Below are 14,701 nucleotides of genomic sequence, written 5' to 3' on the forward strand. Positions count from 1 at the left end.
AAATGGAAAATACCAAGGTCATGAAGGAATTAAAGCTAGTTTGCAAACTGATAAAGCATTGTTATATACAGATATACACTCACTGGCCACTTTATTAGGTACACCTGTCCAACTTCTTGTTAACACTTAATTTCTAATCAGCCAATCACATGGCGGCAACTCAGTGCATTTAGGCATGTAGACATGGTCAAGACAATCTCCTGCAGTTCAAACCGAGCATCAGTATGGGGAAGAAAGGTGATTTGAGTGCCTTTGAACGTGGCATGGTTGTTGGTGCCAGAAGGGCTGGTCTGAGTATTTCAGAAACTGCTGATCTACTGGGATTTTCACGCACAACCATCTCTAGGGTTTACAGAGAATGGTCCGAAAAAGAAAAAAAATCCAGTGAGCGGCAGTTCTGTGGGCGGAAATGCCTTGTTGATGCCAGAGGTCAGAGGAGAATGGGCAGACTGGTTCGAGCTGATAGAAAGGCAACAGTGACTCAAATCGCCACCCGTTACAACCAAGGTAGGCCTAAGAGCATCTCTGAACGCACAGTGCGTCGAACTTTGAGGCAGATGGGCTACAGCAGCAGAAGACCACACCGGGTACCACTCCTTTCAGCTAAGAACAGGAAACTGAGGCTACAATTTGTACAAGCTCATCGAAATTGGACAGTAGAAGATTGGAAAAACGTTGCTTGGTCTGATGAGTCTCGATTTCTGCTGCGACATTCGGATGGTAGGGTCAGAATTTGGCGTAAACAACATGAAAGCATGGATCCATCCTGCCTTGTATGGAGCATCTTTGGGATGTGCAGCCGACAAATCTGCGGCAACTGTGTGATGCCATCATGTCAATATGGACCAAAATCTCTGAGGAATGCTTCCAGCACCTTGTTGAATCTATGCCACGAAGAATTGAGGCAGTTCTGAAGGCAAAAGGGGTCCAACCCGTTACTAGCATGGTGTACCTAATAAAGTGGCCGGTGAGTGTACATGGAATAGATACAGATGCGTAGCTAGGGTTTTGGTTCAGGGGGGCAAAGCTTCTGAGTGGGCACCTAACCATGTAACCTTGATTACAACTGGGTGATGCACTTTAATAGTAGAGGAGAACATTGAATAATTTCCCCAGTCTCCCCCCTGAACAGCTCCCCTATACACAGCATGAAGCTCTCTTATACATAACATGATGCCTCCTCTCTGTAATGTACCTCAACACAGTATACTGACCCCTTAGTAGCCCCCAAACTGTTTGATGTCTCCAACACTGTAAGATGACCCCCTCACTGTAATCTCCACACTGTATGATGGCCCCCTATATAGCCTCCATATAGTATAATGCACCAGGTAGTCCTTAACCCCTTCACCCCCGGAGCTTTTTCCGTTTTTCCGTTTTCGTTTTTCGCTCCCCTCCTTCCCAGAGCCATAACTTTTTTATTTTTCTGTCAATTTGGCCATGTGAGGGCTTATTTTTTGCGGGACGAGTTGTACTTTTGAACGACATCATTGGTTTTACCATGTCGTGTACTAGAAAACGGGAAAAAAATTCCAAGTGCAGTGAAATTGCAAAAAAAGTGCAATCCCACACTTGTTTTTTGCTTGCCTATTTTGCTAGGTTCACTAAATGCTAAAACTGACCTGCCATTATGATTCTCCAGGTCAGTACGAGTTCATAGACACCTAACATGACTAGGTTATTTTTCACCTAAGTGGTGAAAAAAAATTCCAAACTTTGCAAAAAACAAAACAAAACAAAATTGCGCCATTTTCCGATACTCGTAGCGTCTCCATTTTTCGTGATCTGGGGTCAGGTGAGGGCTTATTTTTTGCGTGCCGAGCTGGCATTTTTAATGATAGCATTTTGGTGCAGATACGTTCTTTTGATCGCCCGTTATTGCATTTTAATGCAATGTCGTGGCGACCAAAAAAACGTAAATCTGGCGTTTCGATTTTTTTTCTCATTACGCCGTTTAGCGATCAGGTTAATGCTTTTTTTTTATTGATAGATCGGGCGATTCTGAACGCGGCGATACCAAATATGTGTAGGTTGGGGGTTTTTTTTATTGATTTATTTTGATTGGGGCGAAAGGGGGGTGATTTAAACTTTTATATTTTTTTTATTTTTTTCACATTTTTTTTTACTTTTTTTTTTTTAACTTTTACCATGCTTCTATAGCCTCCATGGGAGGCTAGAAGCAGGCACAGCCCGATCGGCTCTGCTACATAACAGCGATCATCAGATCGCTGTTATGTAGCTAAAATGCAGGTGTGCTGTGAGCGCCGACCACAGGGTGGCGCTCACAGCCACCGGCGATCAGTAACCATAGAGGTCTCCAGGACCTCTATGGTTACAATGTACAAGCATCGCCGACCCCCGATCATGTGACGGGGGTCGGCGATGCGCTCATATCCGGCCGCCCGGCCGGATGCGGTAGTTAAATGCCGCTGTCTGCGTTTGACAGCGGCATTTAACTAGTTAATAGCGGCGGGTGATCGCGATTTCACCCGCCGCTATTGCGCGCACATGTCAGCTGTAAAAAACAGCTGACATGTCGCGACTTTGATGTGCGCTCACCGCCGGAGCGCACATCAAAGCGGGGGTCCCGACATGTGACGTACTATACCGTCACATGTCGGGAAGGGGTTAATATAGTATAATGCACCCCCCATAGCACTCCATATAGTATAATGCACTCCCCAAAGGCCTACTCTATATTATATAATGCACCCCCATAAGCAGATTCTATTGCATAAGGCATCCCCCATAGGCAGACTCTATAGTATAAGGCAGCATCCTATAGGCAGACCCTGTAGTATAAGACAGTGCCCCATAAGCAGACTCTGTAGTATAAGGCAGCACCTCATACGCAGACTCTGTATTGTAAGGCAGCACCCCATAGGCAAACTCTGTAGTGTAATGCAACATCCCCATAGGCAGACTCTGTAGTATAAGGCAGCCCCCCATAGGCAGACTCTATAGTATAAGGCATCACCTCGTAGGCAGACCCTGTAGTATAAGGCAGCACCCCATAGGCAGACTCTGTAGTATAAGACAGCACCCATAGGCAGACACTGCAGTATAAGGCAGTACCCCATAGGCAGACTCTGTAGTATAAGGCAGCACCTCATGGGCAAACTCTGTAGTATTATGCAGCACCCCATAGGCAGACTGTGTAGTATAAGGCAGCACCCGCCCACAGGCAGACTCTGTAGTATCAGGCAGCACCCCCCACAGGTTGAGGGAAATCAGACATTTGTGAGCTGGTGTTATTATTCTGAGAAGGGGCCAATATCCATGGATCTTCCCAGTCTATTAATATCAGCACACAGCTGTCCTTCCCAGAATAATAACACCAGCTCACAGTTGTCTGCTTTCCCTCAGCTGATTAGTAAAAATTTGCCATGCCATTTTTTTCATTTATTTATTTAAAATAGTAGCTAAATACAAGTACAGAAAACTGCACACACAAAGCACTGATTATATAGTATAGCTCACTGACATCTTTCCATCTATCTATTCTATGTATTCTATTCTCATAGTTTGGACTGTGAATTTACTGTACTTGGCTGTTGAAATGTTGGGTTTCTTTTGAGATGTGTGAGGAAAATCAGACGGCACACACATGGTCTGTGTGCCATGCATTTTTTTTTCTCGCACCCATTAGCTTGCATTGGCGAGTGCGATCTGATTCTCGCAGACAATCGCAGCATGCTTCATTTTTTTTCTCAGTCTGATCCGAGCTGAGAAAAAACTTGCAGATGAGCACTGAACATTGGTCAGATAACATTGGTCAGAGTGCAATGCCATGTTTTCTCGCATTGCACTCTTCTGATTTATATGCTAATGTGAACGAGCCCTTAACACCTTTCTGACATTAGACATACTATCCCGTCGAGGTGGGGTGGGCCCGTATGCCCACCGACAGGATAGTACGTCATAGCGATCGGTCGCGCTCATGGGGGGAGCGCGGCCAATCGCGGCCGGGTGTCAGCTGACTATCGCACGGACCACCCCCGGCACACTAACCCCCGGCACACTGCGATCAAACATGATCGCAGTGTTCCGGAGGTATAGGGAAGCATCGCGAAGGGAGGGGGCTCCCTGCGTGCTTCCCTGAGATGTGATCGCGTTGCTCCGAGGGTCTCCTACCTCCTCCTTCCTGCAGGCCCTGGATCCAAAATGGCCATGGGGCTGCATCCGGGTCCTGCAGGGAGGTGGCTTACCAGCGCCTGCTCAGAGCGCTGGTAAGCCTGCAGGAGTGCACGTCAGATCGCTGATCTGACATAGTGCACAGCAAAGTGTCAGATCAGCGATCTTACACTATAACATGATGCCCCCCCCCCCCCCCGGGCAATGTTATAGTGTAAAAAAAAAATATTCACGTGTAAAAAAAAATTTAAAAAATTCCTAAAAAAAAAATATATATATATATATTGTTCTCTACAGAATAATACATTTCTTTATCTAAATAAAAAAAACAATAAAAGTGCACATATTTAGTATCGCCACGTCCGTAACGACCCGACCTATAAAACTGTCCCACTAGTTAACCCCTTCAGTGAACACCGTAAAAAAGAAAAACCGAGGCAAAAAACAACGCTTTATTATCATACCGCCAAACAAAAAGTGGAATAACACGCGATCAAAAAGACGTATATAAATAACCATGGTACCGCTGAAAATGTCACCTTGTCCCGCAAAAAATGAGCTGCCATACAGCATCATCAGCGAAAAAATAAAAAAGTTATAGTCCTCAGAATAAAGCGATGGAAAAATAATTATTTTTTCCATAAAATAGTTTTTATCGTATAAAAGCGCCAAAACATAAAAAAATGATATAAATGAGGTAGCGCTGTAATCGTACTGACCCGAAGAATAAAACTGCTTTATCCATTTTACCAAACGCAGAACGGTATAAACGCCCCCCCCCCAAAAAAAAAAAAGAAATTCATGAATAGCTGATTTTTGGTCATTCTGCCTCACAAAAATCGGAATAAAAAGCTATCAAAAACTGTCACGTGCCCGAAAATGTTACCAATAAAAACGTCAACTTGTCCCAAAAAACAAGACCTCACATGACTTTGTGGACCAAAATATGGAAAAATTATATCTCTCAAAATGTGGTAACGCAAAAAATATTTTTTGCAATAAAAAGCGTCTTTTAGTGTGTGACGGCTGCCAATCATAAAAATCCGCTAAAAAACCCGCTATAAAAGTAAATCAAACCCCCCTTCATCACCCCCTTAGGGAAAAATTTAAAAATTAAAAAAATGTATTTATATCCATTTTCCCATTGGGGTTAGGGCTAGGATAAGGGTTGGGGCTAGGGTTAAGGCTACAGTTAGGGTTGGGGTTAAAGTTAGGTTTAGGGTTGGGGCTAAAGTTAGGGTTAGGGTTTGGATTATATTTACGGTTGGGAATAGGATTGGGATTAGGGTTAGGGGTGTGTCAGGGTTAGGGGTGTGGTTAGGGTTACCGTTGGGATTAGGGTTAGGGGTGTGTTTGGATTAGGGTTTCAGTTACAATTGGGGGGTTTCCACTGTTTAGGCACATCAGGGGCTCTCCAAACGTGACGTGGCATCCAATTCCAGCCAATTCTGCGCTGAAAAAGTAAAACAGTGCTCCTTCCCTTCCAAGCTCTCCCGTGCAACCAAACAGGGGTTTACCCCAACATATGGGGTATCAGCGTACTCAGGACACATTGGACAACAACTTTCGGGATCCAATTTCTCCTGTTACTCTTGGAAAAATACAAAACTGGGGGCTAAAAAATAATTTTTGTGGAAAAAAAAGGATTTTTTATTTTCATGGCTCTGCGTTATAAACTGTAGTGAAACACTTGGGGGTTCAAAGTTCTCACAACACATCTAGATAAGTTCCTTGCGGGGTCTAGTTTCCAATATGGGGTCACATGTGGGGGTTTCTACTGTTTAGGGATATTAGGGGCTCTGCAAACGCAATGTGACGCCTGCAGATCATTCCATCTAAGTCTGCATTCCAAATGGCACTCCTTCCCTTCCGAGCTCTCCCATGTGCCCAAACGGTGGTTCCCCCACATATGGAGTATCAGCGTACTCAGGACAAATTGGACAACAACTTTTGGGGTCCAATTTCAACTGTTACCCTTGGGAAAATATAAAACTGGGGGCTTAAAAATAATTTTTGTGGGAAAAAAATAATTTTTATTTTCACGGCTCTGCGTTATAAACTGTAGTGAAACACTTGGGGGTTCAAAGCTCTCACAACACATCTAGATGAGTTCCTTAGGGGGTCTACTTTCAAAAATGGTGTTACTTGTGGGGGGTTTCAATGTTTAGGCACATCAGTGGCGCTCTAAACGCAACATGGCGTCCCATCTCAATTCCAGTCAATTTTGCATTGAAAAGTCAAATGGCGCTCCTTCCCTTCCAAGCTCTACCATGCGCCCAAACAGTGGTTTACTCCCACATATGGGGTATCAGCGTACTCAGGACAAATTGTACAACATCTTTTGGGGCCCAATTTCTTCTCTTACCCTTAGGAAAATAAAAAATTGGGGGCGAAAAGATCATTTTTGTGAAAAAATATGATTTTTTATTTTTACGGCTCTGCATTATAAACTTCTGTGAAGCACTTGGTGAGTCAAAGTGCTCCCCACACATCTAGAAAAGTTCCTTAGGGGTCTACTTTCCAAAATGGTGTCACTTGTGGGGGGTTTCAATGTTTAGGCACATCAGTGGCTCTCCAAACGCAACATGGCGTCCCATCTCAATTCCTGTCAATTTTGCATTGAAAAGTCAAATGGTGCTCCTTCCCTTCCAAGCTCTGACATGCACCCAAACAGTGGTTTACCCCCACATATGGGGTATCCGGGTACTCAGGACAAATTGTACAACAAATTTTGGGGTCCATTTTCTCCTGTTACCCTTGGTAAAATAAAACAAATTGGAGCTGAAGTAAATTTTCTGTGAAAAAAAGTTAAATGTTCATTTTTATTTAAACATTCCAAAAATTCCTGTAAAACACCTGAAGGGTTAATAAACTTCTTGAATGTGGTTTTGAGCACCTTGAGGGGTGCAGTTTTTAGAATGGTGTCACACTTGGTTATTTTCTATCATATAGACCCCTCAAAATGACTTCAAATGAGATGTGGTCCCTAAAAAAAAAGTGGTGTTGTAAAAATAAGAAATTGCTGGTCAACTTTTAACCCTTATAACTCCCTAACAAAAAAAAACTTTGGCTCCAAAATTGTGCTGATGTAAAGTAGACATGTGGAAAATGTTACTTTTTAAGTATTTTGTGTGACATATCTCTGTGATTTAAGGGAATAAAAATTCAAAGTTGGAAAATTGCGAAATTTTCCAAATTTTTGCCAAATTTCCATTTTTTTCACAAATAAATGCAGGTAATATCAAATAAATTTTACCACTATCATGAAGTACAATATGTCATGAGAAAACATTGTCAGAATCACCAGGATCCGTTGAAGCGTTCCAGAGTTATAATCTCATAAAGGGACAGTGGTGAGAATTGTAAAAATTGGCCTGGTCATTAACGTGCATACCACCCTTGGGGGTAAAGGGGTTAAAGGAAAACACAGGACTTCATACTACATTTACTGATCATAATAAAGTGTAAGTTCCAAGTCTCTTCCTGATCTAACAGGAACATGCAATTCTCACCAGATGACGGCAACAGCCCATTCAATCCACACAGGCAAAGAAATCAAACCATAGATGTCCATAAATGAAGTTATGTGTAATAATGAGAAATGACACAGGGGAAAAGTATTGAACATGCTTACTGAAATTTATTTAATACTTCGTATAATAGCCTTTGTTGGAGATGAAGCTTCAGACGACTCCTGTATGGAGAAACTAGTCGCAGGCATTGCTCAGGTGTGATTTTGACCCATTCTTCCACACAAATTCTTCACATCCTGAAGGTCCCGTGGGCTCCTTCTATGAACTCTGAGCTTTAGTTCCTTCCATACATTTTCTATTGGATTTGGGTCGGGTGAATGGCTCAGTCATTGTAGCAGCTTTATTTTCTATGAAACCAATCGAGAGCTTCCTTTGCTGTGCGTTTGGGATCATTGGCTTGCTGAAATGTCCCCCTCGTTTCATCTTCATCATCACGGTAGATGGCAGCAGATTTTTATAAAAAATGTCTCCGTACATTTGTCCATTCATCCTTCCTTCAATTATATGAAATTTGTCAGTGCCGTATGCTGAAAAACAGCCCCACGTTGTGATGTTTCCGCCTTCAAACTTCACTGTTGGTATGGTATTTCTGGGGTGATATGTTGTACCTTTTGGCCTTCAAACACGTTGTGTATTATGGCATCCAGAGAGCTCAATTTCGGTCTCATCTGACCAGATTATCTTCTCCCAGTATTTCACAGGCTTGTCCATATGGTCACAATATTCAGATTTATATTTGTAAACATTTAGAAAAATGTGAATCATTTCCTTTACACTTACAAATACCTGCTACTTTCTGTTGGTTTATCACATAAAATCCCAATCAAATACATTTCATTTTCTGGGTGTAATATGAAAAAAATGGGGAAAAGTTCACGGGGTATGAAAACTTTTTCAAGGTACTGTAGGTACATCAATCAGACTGAAAGGAAACGAGACATTTTCAAGATTATATACTGGTAAAATACAGATTGTTGGGGTGAAATAAGTAACTATTTATTGCTACAACTGTCCTCTTGTACAGTATAGCTGATCCGATCTTGTTTCTGCACGAAAGCCATTGCCTTGCTGGTTTTATCAGTTCCCTGTAGATGGCGCCATGTGCAAACATCTGACGTGACCGCCTAATATTCATCATGCACAGTGTAGACTAAGTCTCTGTAGGCACTGCCATAAATAAAGAATTCAGTGTCATTTTCAGAACGCATCATAACATATATGCAGGCAAATAAGGAAGATCCAGCTTCCAATGTTTTTACACTTTCTTCAATAAATCTTGCAAAATCTTTGGAAGCTGGATCATTCCTTATCTGCCTGTATTGGATATCATCTCGCCCTGTGGATTCCGTGCCTCCAACCGCCTATGGCGTGGGTGGCGTATATATTATCATTATGGATCATGTTGTATTACCTATGTAATGGCTCAATTTTTCCTTTTTTTGGGGGGGGGGGGGGGCACTGGAATAATAATAAAATAATAGATATTACCCCCTTAAAAAAATCCTTAAAAAATACCAGCTTGTCTTTGATGGGCAGTTTTGGGCTAGAAGGACAGTTTTTCTGGAGACAGTTATAATAAATGAGGCTCATTTGGACTTTAAAAATGTTGTGCTTCGGAGACTTGAGTGATTACACGTGACGTCCGCACTCCTAGTCTGGCACGCAACGAGTGTGACGTCAGCACTATCAATGATCCGATGATAATTGGATTCATCATCAGCTCGGTTATCATCATCCACGACATTCTATGCTATGTGCTCAGCTGCATACAGTGGCGAGGATTCATCACACAGCACTCAGCACATATCAGCTCGTCGGTGCCGCTCCAGAATTCATGCATCAGGTCATCACCACAGTATGGGATTAAAGAAATACTTCTAGAATATAAACATGGGAGATATGATGTGACTTGTGGACTCAGCCTTGTATTTAGTCTGCCGTCACTTGTCAAGGATTCATATGTGGCGCTGTGAAGGACTGTATGGGCAGGGCCGGACTGGCCATCTGGCACTTCTGGCAAATGCCAGAAGGGCCTGTCTGGTCATGAGCCGCCTTGTCTGCTACGTTGTTAACAGAATCGGTGTTCTCAAGACACCCACACTGTTCAGAGCTGTGGTGGAGCACAAAGCTGCCACTCTTCTAGTGTTGAGCGAACATACTAGAAGATAAGGTGTTATCTGAGCATGCTCGGGTGCTAACCAAGTGTGTTTGGTATGCTCAAAAAATATGTTCAAGTCCCCACGGCTCTTCAACAGCAGCAACACATGCAAGGACTGTCTAACAAACAGGCAATCCCTGTATGTGTTGTGGCTGTTGAAGAGCCGCGAAGACATGCAGCCGCAGGGACTTGAACATATTATTCGAGCATGCCGAAGTCACTTGGTTAGCAGACAAGCATGCTCAGATAACACCTTATCCCAGCACACTCGCTCATCACTAGTATCCTCTATAAGACAAGACTGTGCACGAGACTCAAGCATCGAGCTAGAAAAATTAGGACAAAACAAGTTTTTTTCTGCCAGATAGGTTTGATGATTGGGGGGTGCACAATATGCAGAATGGGTAAAAAAATTACAAAAATGCAAAAAGAAGCAGTACCAGACTGCAATTATGGCCAATGTGCTAACCATTCATCTCAACAATTAAAAGCAAAAGGTCAAAACTACAAAACATTAAAAAGTCAATATTTTTTATGGGACTATGATCTCATGGGTAAAGCCCAGTGCAATGCGTATGGACGGCAGTATATGGAGGTCCTACTCGGGAGCCTCTGTACACCGACGCACACGCTCCTTGGATTGCCATATGTACTAATATATACAATGATAGAAAAAAAGAAGCTTCTAGGGAAAATCACTTCATATATGAAGCATCCTATGGGATATTTTGGATTTGTTCATCAAGGGTACGTGTGCATCAAACGCAAGAATATTTTCCTGTGTGGATAAGATACTATGGATGACCAAGATGATGGTCTTCTAGATGACCTAAAACCATGTACATACTGCAAAAATAATGCTATGTTCATACTATCTCACCAGCGAGAATTATTCTGTGAAGATCTTGGGGGAAGGGTCTCATGATACCTACCCGTAGTCCAACCATAGACAGATTCTTTTTTTCTACTGTGTGAGACCCGCTATGGTTCTGTATGAGAAGTTTTAAATGTAATGTAAGCTGGAGGGAGCAAGAGACTAAAGTAATGGGGGTGATCAGGAGCTAAGGGCCGCCCAGTAACCAACCTCAGGGCCCCACTTTTCAGCTACATGCAAATGTGAATCTGACATTGTCCTCAATCACAAATGTATATAACAATGATCTGGGTACATTGGTAAATGTCTGTTTTCATGACTGAAACAAAAATGGCTTAAAATTAATGTTAATAAAGAGTATCTCAGGTATTTGCTATTACCCCATAAGAGAGTTGCATGATTGCAAGGTTAGAGACCCTAATTCCAGAGATATCACTTACTGGGCTGCTTGCTGTAGTTTTGATAAGATCCAGCAGTTCTCTGAATGCTGACCCCAGTATAACCCCGCCTCCACCACTGAATGGCAGCTTTATGTGTACACTGTGCATAGGCAGAAAGCTGCCACTTAACAGTGGGGGACGTGCATGGACTACATGGCAGCAGGTTTGCTAGTTCTCTAGTGATAATCTGCTGCAGATAAAACTGTGATTTTATCATCACTACTGCAAGCAGTCTAGTAAGTGACACATCACTGGAGTCAGGGTTTCTCTCCCTATATTATGCTTCTGCCAGATTAGAAACCAAGAAGGCAAAAACCTGGTGCCAGATTACGTTTTATACATGAATTCTAAGGGGTTTTTTTTACATTTATTTGCTGTGATTTTTCTGCATTGAGACTAGCAGTACTTGCGCCACGTTACAAAATATTTGTGATACCTTTTTACATGCAGTACTAGAAACGCGGTTTCTGATCAAATAATTATCACAACTATTTTACAGACTGATGGGCTGTATCACTTGATATCATCCAGTGAGTTTTATGTTTTCTTTTTTTTTATGGGCTTTTTTTTTGCTTTTTGCTTTTTATTTACATTCGTGGAAACGTCTACAAGGCAGCATGAGTGGCTTTATTATTATTATTTTTCTTTGCCATTTTTCTCTATCGAGCTTCCAATTGTCGTGTAGAAGCGTGTACAATATGTCACAAAGTAAAAAACAACACCAAAAACACTTGCAAATAAAATTCTATTGAGAAGTGTGAGTACAATGGGGACTTATCTGTGTAGGATAGTGGGTGCCCTTCCATTCTCTGGCCTCTTCTAGGCAGATCTAACTTGCATGATGGTGAAGGGAATGGTCAGGGACCAGGTGACTGTCAGGGGTGATATTGATAGTATTGCATCTTTGCTACCAATATCTTAATTGATGATGTTGCCTGAATTTCGGCTGATGAAGAGAGCTGAGTAGTCTCAAAAGTTAGCAATTTGTTACCACCTTTTCATTAAGCCATTAAAAGGTATCAACCACTGAGGACTCTCAATTCTAAATATTTGTCCATTTGCAGGCAACCATTGGAAAATCTCTCCTGCATTTATGACGCTATGACATAGGTGGCGCTGTTCTCTTGCTTTTGGAGGTTGCTGCGTTACAATAGCGTGGAGAAACTGTCATTGTTATTTCCAAGGGTATAAATCTGCTGTATCACTCACTGAACGTTTTCTTCTTGGTTGTTTGAAATCCCAGTCCTGCGCTATGGGTGGGCTGTCGTGCATTCCTTAGAAAACTATATCTTCCATGTTAGACTATTTGCAAGCAGTGATCAAACACTTATCCAGTGCAATTTTTTCGGTCAACCCCTATAGTGCCACCACAATGAAAATAATTCCTATAATTTATGGGGTGGGGTCGTCTCTACAGCTAGTCAGTGCCTAGTCCAGACATCAAGATTTAGAGAGTACTGAATATAGAGTCTGGCCTTTGAGGCTTAACTTTAGGGTCTTGTGTTCAATGCATTCTGCACCAAGGCCACAAACTACCATGTGCCATTTCTATTTCTGGAGTCATCAGAGGGGCCTTTGAACCCCCTGAACCACCAAGGCCAAGGTGCAACTCCAACCTCTCCACTTACTATAGCAATATCTTTGTCATGCATCACCTGTTTAGATCCTGTACTGGACAAAATATTGTTTCACTTTTCTTTAAGTGTTCCTTTAATATAAATTATAGCGAACAGTACTGTACAAGAGTTTTAGGAAGGTGTGTATAAGTGCTGCAAAGTAACAAAGCTTTAAAAAAATAGACGTATTAATAGTTTATTTCTATCAATGTATTTATTTATATCAATTAAAGTAAATAATAAGTGAATGAAAAGATAAATATAATTCAATATTTGGTGCCCAGCCTTTGCCTTCAAAACAGCATCAATTCTTCCAGGTAGTTCCACATAGTTTTTAAAGGAACTCGGCAGGGAGGTTGTTCCAAACATCTTGGCGACCTAAGCACAGATCTTCTGTGGATGTAGGCTTGCACTAGACTGGATGATGTTGAAATCAGGGCTTTATGGGGGCATATCATCACTTCCAGGACTCGTTCTTCTTAAGGCTAAAGATAGGTCTTAATGACATTGACTGTATGTTTGGGGTCGTTGCCCTGCTGAGGAATAAATTTGGAGCCAATCAGATGCCTCAGTGTTGGCATTGCATGATGGATAAGTCTCTTCCTGTATTTTTCAGAAATGAGGCAACAGAAATAGCAAGATTCAGGCCGGCGTCACACTCGGCGTAAGACAATACGCCACGTATTTTACGGCCGTAATACGGCCGAAATACGGTGAAATGTTCCCAAAATAGTGATCCGTAGGCAGGGTGTGTCAGCGTATTTTGCGCATGGCATCCTCCGTATGTAATCCGTATGGCATCCGTACTGCGAGATTTTTGCGCAGGCTTGCAAAACCGACATCTAATGGATTTATGTGCTCAAATGTTCATTAAAACACATATACAGTATATATATATATATATATGTCATTGAGACACATATATATATATATTCTGTATTTAGATTTCATTCAGCGCGATATCTGTGAACAGCCGGTAATTCAATTGCCGGCTTTTCATTTCTCCTGCACAAACCCGACATGATATGAGACATGGTTTACATATAGTAAACCATCTCATATCCCCTTTTTTTTTGCATATTCCACACTACTAATGTTAGTAGTGTGCATGTGCAAAATTTCAGCGCTGTAGCTGCTAAAATAAAGGGTTAAATGGCGGAAAAAATTGGCGTGGGCTCCCGCGCAATTTTCTCCGCCAGAGCGGTAAAGCCAGTGACTGAGGGCAGATATTAATAGCCAGGAGAGGGTCCATGGTTATTGGCCCCCCCGTGGCTAAAAACATCTGCCCCCAGCCACCCCAGAAAAGGCACATCTGGAAGATGCGCCTATTCTGGCACTTGGCCACTCTCTTCCCACTCCCTGTAGCGGTGGGATATGGGGTAATGAAGGGTTAATGCCACCTTGCTATTGGAAGGTGACATTAAGCCAGATTAATGATGGAGAGGCGTCAATTATGACACCTATCCATTATTAATCCAATTGTAGGAAAGGGTTAAAAAACACACACACACATGATTGAAAAGTATTTTAATGAAATAAACACAGCGGTTGTTGTAATAATTTATTGTTCTCTCAAATCCATTTGCAGTCCCTCGCTTGGCAACATAATAAACGCACAAGATACATACCTTCTGCTGTCAGATCAGGTCCCACGATGTAATCCATCTGAAGGGGTTAACTAATATTACAAGCAGGAGCCCTGCAAATGCAGCTGTGCTCCGTGCTTGTAATTCCCCTGCGAATGAATGAAATGTAGGTCATTGACCTACATTTCCTTCATTCGCGGTGAGGCGCCCTCTGGTGGATGTTCTCATGAACTGCAGCCTGGGAACTTTTTCCCACGCTCCAGGTCATATGAGGACATCCACCAGGGGGCGCATCACCGCGAATGAATGAAATGTAGGTCAATGACCTACATTTCATTCATTCGCAGGGGAATTACAAGC

This window comes from Ranitomeya variabilis, chromosome 2 (assembly GCF_051348905.1).
Source record: "Ranitomeya variabilis isolate aRanVar5 chromosome 2, aRanVar5.hap1, whole genome shotgun sequence".
NCBI classification, from domain to species: Eukaryota; Metazoa; Chordata; class Amphibia; order Anura; family Dendrobatidae; genus Ranitomeya; species Ranitomeya variabilis.